The sequence below is a fragment of the Gracilinanus agilis genome, chromosome 4, assembly GCF_016433145.1.
Source record: "Gracilinanus agilis isolate LMUSP501 chromosome 4, AgileGrace, whole genome shotgun sequence".
NCBI classification, from domain to species: Eukaryota; Metazoa; Chordata; class Mammalia; order Didelphimorphia; family Didelphidae; genus Gracilinanus; species Gracilinanus agilis.
This window is the reverse complement of record NC_058133.1, coordinates 141,461,312-141,468,686: the sequence shown is the minus strand read 5'-3', so window position 1 is coordinate 141,468,686 and position 7,375 is coordinate 141,461,312. Positions and strand designations below refer to the sequence as shown.

Below are 7,375 nucleotides of genomic sequence, written 5' to 3'. Positions count from 1 at the left end.
CACAATTTGTTCAGACATTCTCTTATTTCCAATTCTTTGCCACCACAGAAAAAGCTACTATAAATATTTTTGTACAAGTAGGTCTTTTCTACTTTTTCATGATCTTGTTGTTATAGAGACTCAGTAATGGTATTATAGGATCAAAAGGGTATGCACAGTTTTATACTCCTTTGGGCATAGTTCCAAATTGTCCTTCAGAATGACTTGATCAGTCCACAACTCCACCAATGTAAGGATTGGATTTGTGCAAGGGAGATGGGACCAAACAAGCCAGAGAAGGCAGCTGCTGACAGTTGCTGACAATTGAGACAAGAAAGGATTCTGGGAATCTCTCGAAGCAGGAGATGGGGAGAGGACTGGAAAGAGGGAGGAGGAGGACAACCCAGCTCAAATCCAGTCCTGAGGGCTTCCTGAGGATCTTTCTTTTGGAAACTGAAACCCTGATTCCCTGATCAAAGCATCTCACCCATCAAGACTTCAACCATTGAGACAGCTAAGTTTTTAAACTCCATTTTGGGAGCAATCTCTTAGTCTCCTTCACCCACCTCCCTTCTATCAAACATCAGTTACTGCTCTTTTTATTGTTTCACCAATGATGCATTAGTGCCTCAATTTTGTCACATCCTCTCCAACATTTATCACTTTCCTTTCCTGTCATATTGACCAGTCTGCTAGGTGTGAGTCCACAATATTTCTAAGTGCAGCCTGAACCAGATTAAAATGTAATTGGAAAATATTTAACAAGATAAATAAAAATAAGATAGAATATAGATAATGTTAACATGTGTTTTTCTAAATTAACAGGCAGAGATTCTTACACAATGCTTATTTGCTCCCTTTGAAAAGTTTTATCAATTTTCTTTCACTTCTGGCAATTACTGAGTCCTTAGTTCATCTTGGTAATATTGCAACTCTGACTAACCTTTCAAGGACTGGTTGGCCTCACTTACTGATTCTGATGCTATAGAATTAAGAGAGTTCTTGTTTGCCATTGCCATTTTCAAAATCACTCTGTAGTTTCTCCTTCTTTGAAATTTTAACATTTAAAAAATTAACAAGCACATATTTTCTCGCTTCCCCCATTTTAATTTAAAATATTTTTGTTTCCTGTATCTATATTTTAAATTTTTTATTACTTTATTTGCTACATTCCAATATTCTGGTTTCCAATAAATCAGGAAAAGTTAGGGCTTAGGATAGGGTGGCTCTGGAATTTAAAAGAAGGAAGTTATTTTGAGAGAGGGTCGGAAGATCTTCTAAGATAAACATTGCACATAGCTTGCAAATAGAAGACAACAGATAAATGGGGAAGACGGGAGAGAAACTTCATTTTTATTTTTATCATTGAACTTTGATTCTGGTCTTGTGACTTTACATAAATGCTCTTTTTGGGCTTCACCTTTATCTAGGGTTTTACACTTAAAGTTTTTTTGATTTGAACAACTTATTCAGGACTTGTTTGGTGCTTGGAAAGGAGTTTATAGTATTTAGAGTTTCATAACTTCTGAGATGAGTTAGAAGGCAAAACCATAAGTATAAAGAGTTGTCAGGTAGGCAACTAAGGAATAAATTCTTTTTTGTTCATAAGAACCTATTAAATCATCTAATATGTCATGGATGGATCATGATCTGTATCACTGTAGAAAATACAAATGGATGAAATAATAGATCCTTGAGATATGATAAAGATTTTATATTCCTGGCATTTCTGTTTACTATTTTCTAAATGATTTAGGTTGGCTGTCCAGAAATTTAAGCATACTAGGTCATTATGTCATCATCTCCTTCATTTACATTCTGTGCATATGCATGCCTGTGCATGGAGCAAAAATATAGAATCAGAAATTAAATTCCATTATAACTCTCACCCAATAGTTTATCTAAATCTTTTCTGAAGCTATTTATATTTTTAAACTGTACCACTCCTTTGAATAATGAGTTCCCACAAGTTTACTATGCAATATATAAAGTGCCACCTTCTTTCTCTGATCCTTCAACCACTCCCTTCCAAACTTAAAACAGAAATGCCCAGGTTTAGTATTCTGGTATTAGGTGAATGTCATCCTTCACAATTTCATTAGATTCAAATGTCACTTTTCCTTCTTAGACTGGATTTATAATTTTTTAGTCTGTCTTCATTAACAAAAGCAATAATGATAATGATGGTTGCTAACATTTACATAATGCTAAGTACTATTCTTATGCTCATTTTTACCAATGATGAAACGGAGGAAGAGTTTATGTGACTTAACTCAAGGTCACACAGCCAGTGAGTGTGTGAGGTAGTATTTGAACTCCAGGTCCTGACTCTATTCACTGTGTCCCTTAGATGCCAAATAGCAGTACTATAAACCTCTTGCTTCAGATTCTTCTCCAAAATGATTCCAGTTCCAATTTTAGCTTTCTTAACATGTCTAGGCTAGAAGTACATCATGGTTTCAATAATGTTTTAGATTTTGCTTCCAATGCCCTTTCTTGAAAATTTGATTATAAGTATTTGGATGATTTATTATTTTTTTGTCTGCAACAGCACATTGAAGCAAAGTCTTTGGAAAATAGTCTATAATGAGTCCCAATTCCCTTTCTTGGGGTCACATTTTGGTTTCCATCATTCTATTGGAACACTAGTATTAATTTCTCATCTTTTTAACATTAATATCTTCCTGGTTATGCTATATGGCTAAGAGCCATTAAACAATGTAAAGTACCAAAATTGCTAGTGGTTCAAAAATCAATGGAAAGATGCATCGTGGATAATAGGAAGCTGTTGTGTATTGCTAATTATGACTTGTGTCATAATAATGGCATAGAAGACATCATCCATGATATGCATGGCTGAAAACAGATGGGCCAATATTCTAGAAAGAGTCAAGAATAACAGATGGACAGCTTGAGCACTGAATTGATACTCATAAAAGATTAAAATAGCCAGGTAGTAGATCCTATATGGAGGATTCTTAAAGGACATAAACAAGAATTCCACAGGATGAGAAGGCTTAAATGTATTGCTCTCTGAACCAGTGGAGGGAGTAAGGAGTAGCTATATCAAAGACATCTTAGTGTAGATCCATGGAAATATTGAAATAAAAATTACCTTTTGTTTGCCAAAATTTAAGTTTCTTTGTTTAAAAAAGCAATGAGAGATCATAAGCTTTAAAAATCCGTGATTTTGACAGAAATGTAGTTAGAAGAATTTTTATTCTAATCATGTCACAACACCAAGGACAAGACTGCTTGAACAGCAAAAAGAAATTTTATGTACAGCACGCAAGATAGTCACATAGTCTATAGGACAGAATATTGAATGAAAAATCAGAAGACCTGGTTTCTAGTCTCATTTCTGTCTTTAAGTAGCTGTGTGAAATTGAACAAGTTACTAAACCTCCCTTGAGGACTCAGCTTCCCCATCTTTGAAAAGAAAGAATTGGACTAGCTTTTAAAATCCCTTTTCTAGCTTCAAAATTTTTTGATTCTGTAAAGGTCTGAAATATGAGATGCAACTAATTTCTTATTCATCCCATTAATAGGAAGTGTATCATCTATCTTTGTTACTTCTCCTTCTGCTAAGAAATCGTATATCCTGCTTTTGAAGTTTAAAACCTCCAGCTGGACAATATATGACTCTGTTTTGGAAAAAAAAGACATGACCAATATTTCAATAGTTTTTCTTGTTATCTATGAATAATTTAGTCCTTTTATTTCTCAAACCCTTAAGTCATAAGGCTTCATACAATGACAGCTCCTCAGTGGGAGCTTTTCCCTTTGAATGGAGCTTTAGCTAGGTTCTCAATATTAACCTTAATATGGAGACATTCAGTTATTATATGTATATATATATATAAACAGTGTGTGAACATTACTTGATTTTCCTCCACTCAGAGTATATATTGGTAAAGGCTTCATGTTAAGAAAAAAAGAACAATTCACAAAATCATAGTTTAGAACTGGAAGAAATTTTAAAGGTCTTCTAGTCCAAACCATTTATTTTATAGATGGAAAAGTTGGAATCTAAGGGAGTAAAATTACTTTTTTAAAGTCATACAAATGATAGAACAAGAATTGGAACCCATATCTCCAAACTTTCAAGCTTGTAGTTGATCTGCTTTGCTAAGTTGACTCCTCAATGTGCATGTTCATTATAAAAAGAATATTTTCAAATCCATTGCTTTAGTCACCAGATACCCCAGTGCTTTCTGAGGAGTTGCTATGGTTTTGTCATCTAATCCAATTGAACAAACATTTATTAAATGCCACTATGGGCAAGTCACTCTGCCAGATGCTGGGAATATGAAAACAAAATAAAATCAGTTGCTGCCCTCAAGGTATTTTTATTCTCCTGGGAGATACAACATGGAAAGAGATAAATGTGTCCATCATAACCTGGGGAAGGAGAGGATACTGACAACTAGACAAATTAGAAAAGGCTTTCTAGAAGATATAGTCAAGCCTTTAAAGAAGCAGAGATTGTAAGAGGAGAAGAAGTCTATTCCAGTGATGGAATACAGCTTGCACAAAATCAGAGAGGTGGAAAATGGAATGCCAGATTTGGGGAATAACAAGTAGGTCAGTTTGTCTGGAATATATGGTGTGTAAAGGGGAACAACATCAAGCAAATCCAGAAAGGTTGGCTGGAGCCAGGTTGTCTTAAGGGCTTTAAAAGACTAGCTTAGCAGTGGACATTTTATCCTTAAAGAACCAGGGAACTGCTGAAGATTCTTGAGAAGAGAAGTGACATAATCAAACATTCATGCTTTAGGAAAATTATTTTGTCAGTCTTGTGAAGGAAGAAATAGAGAAGAGAGAGACAAGAAGCTGAAAGTTCAGTGGGGTTAATGTTGTAAGTCTAGGCAGGTGGGGAGATGAGCTTCAGATAAGGTGATAACCATATGAGTGGAGAGTAAGGGTTAGGCAGCCTAGGCAGCCTATTTCACTAAGCAGATTTAATTTTCAGGAACTTTTCCTATCTTTGAACCTTTTTTTTTGGCCTCTTTACAATTTCCATTCATTGTTCCTGGATCTGTCTACTGGGATCAAACAGAACACTTCTAATTCTTCCTCTCCATAACAGCCCTTTAAATACTCAAAGGCAGATGTCATGCCCACCTAAGTCTTCTTTTCTCTGAAATATGCCATAGTTTCTAAGAAATCCTCATCAAAGCCTTTTACCATTCTGGGTGCCCTCCATTGAACCTCTTCAGCTCATCAGCATTCTTAACTGTGGTGCCCAGAAACGAACATAATACTACAGAGGAAGTATGACAAGGTCAATGTATAGCAGTGCCATCACCTCCTTCTTCCTGGAAGTTGTATCCCTCTTAATGTAGTTCTAAGTTGCAATTGTTTTTTTGGCTGCCATATTCTTAGTGAGACTCCATTCCACAAAAACCCCTAGCTGCTTTTTAAAAAACAATAATTGTCTAGCCATTCAATTTCAGAACAATGACTGTCTATTAAATTAGATAATTTAATAAATATTTATTAATTACCTACTATGTGTCAGGCACTGTGTTAAGTACTAGAGATATAAAAAAATATAAAGAAAGTCCCTGCCCTCTAGGAGTTTTTAATCTAATGAAGGAAACAACATGCAAACAAATATGCACAACAGTATATGAAGTAAATAGGAAATAATTAACAGAGAAGGCAATAGAATTAAGAGGGGTTGGGGAAGGCTTTCCGTAGAAAATAAGATTTTAGTTGGGACTTAAAGGAAGCCAGGTAGGCCAGCAGTCAAAGCAAAAATTGTGGAATGCTTCACAAATATGCATGTCATCCTTTTGTGGGGACTATCCTAATCTTCTCTGTATCATTCTGGCTTTAGTATATGTGTTATCTCATCTTATACAAGAAACAACAAAAATGACAGAACTGAAAAACAGGATAAATAAGGAGACAATGAGATGAATTCAAGTCACCCAGCCCAAATAAAGTGAATATTCGGGTCCTAAAAGAACTAGAAATTATGAATGTTGAACTACTGTCAGAGACTTTTGAACAATCACTCAGTCTTCATCAAGCATCTACTATGTGTTAGGCACTAACTCAAAATTGGAGAAAGAAAATGTCTCAATGTTTTTCAAGTGAAAGAGAAGGAAAAGATCACTGTCTACAAACTACAGGGTCAACAAACTTGTCTTCAATGTCTGGAAAAAGTCTAGAATGGATCCAAAATAAGGATTGGGCAACCTTATCACCCTTTTATCATGTTATCACTATCCCATCCACTCCAAGCAAATATCCCATCCCCTCTTTGTTCTTCCTTTTTCTCCCACTATAATATTGAATCATTTGTGTTGTCCTTAGTTTTCCAGCCTCAGGTCAATCTGAATGTTATCACTCCTGGCATGTTTTTATTGGACCATTCCCTTTTTTTGTACTTATCTTCTAAAACTGACCTTGCTTTGATCTTCTATATGTAATGGGGAGACTAGTTGATGAAAAGTCAAGTCCTCAAATCTTGTTTATACATTTCATGAGCAGATATTAATTGTCTAGTTCCAATCCAACATGTGGAATTTTGAGGAACCAGTCCTGAGTAATAAGGGGCTAGAGCTTTGTGATAAAGAAAAGCCTTCTAATTGGCTAGGACATTGGAAAGATGGAAAAATCAAGGAAAGACTGAGATAGAACTGAATATGCATATAAAATATTTGACCTGAGACTTCTCACACTTTTTGGGGAAGCTTTTGAGTAAAAAGAATTGCTTTGAGCTGCATGGTTGAGAGAAGCCAGACACTTTCTGCCACCCAGATGATGGTGCCTCTGTTCCTTTAGTGTTTATTCTTTCCTGATATTAGGTGAATGAGTATTCTGAGATGAGAGTGCTTGTGTAACTGAAGCTCATTTTCAGTGAGGCAATACATGGCTTGAAGATTGCCTGTATGAGAAAGCAAGTATTGGGCATGGTAATCGAGGTCTTATTTTTAGCATAAGGTACTGGCAGCAAGAAGTCTGATGTTTTAGGCTTTCAACCTGGCATGGGGTCTATAGGATGGAGACTTGGTATCTGAGGTCCTGATCCTGGGAAGGTCCAGCTATGGCAACTCCTGCCTAATTCCACTTCAGTAACCTTATTGCAGTGAGCCAAGGCAACGTAGTGGTAGACCTTGGAGGTAATAGGGAGAATGAGGATTCCAAACCCATTCCCTAAGAAGGGCTGGAGCATCCAATCACACTGTTGCAAGTCTATGATATAGACCTTGATCTCTTAGTGGCATCCTTCTGGAGCAGGGATCTCTCTCCTGAAACTTGTGATGATAATGCTTTTCCCCTTTCAAATCCTTTTATTTTCCTACCAATCGTTCTGGTGAAAAAGTTGTAGTGTGGAGAATGATTTAAAATAAATGATGACCATATAAAATTATTTCTTTCAAAA

General features: G+C 35.8%; 1 non-coding gene across 1 annotated transcript; it reads right to left on the bottom strand.

Annotated features, from left to right (window-relative positions):
- Positions 1 to 5,738: 5,738 nt before the first annotated feature.
- LOC123248139 lies at positions 5,739 to 5,845 on the bottom strand. Its single transcript, XR_006506233.1, has one exon. It is a non-coding gene; the product is annotated as a U6 spliceosomal RNA (small nuclear RNA).
- Between the last annotated feature and the right edge of the window lie 1,530 nt (positions 5,846 to 7,375).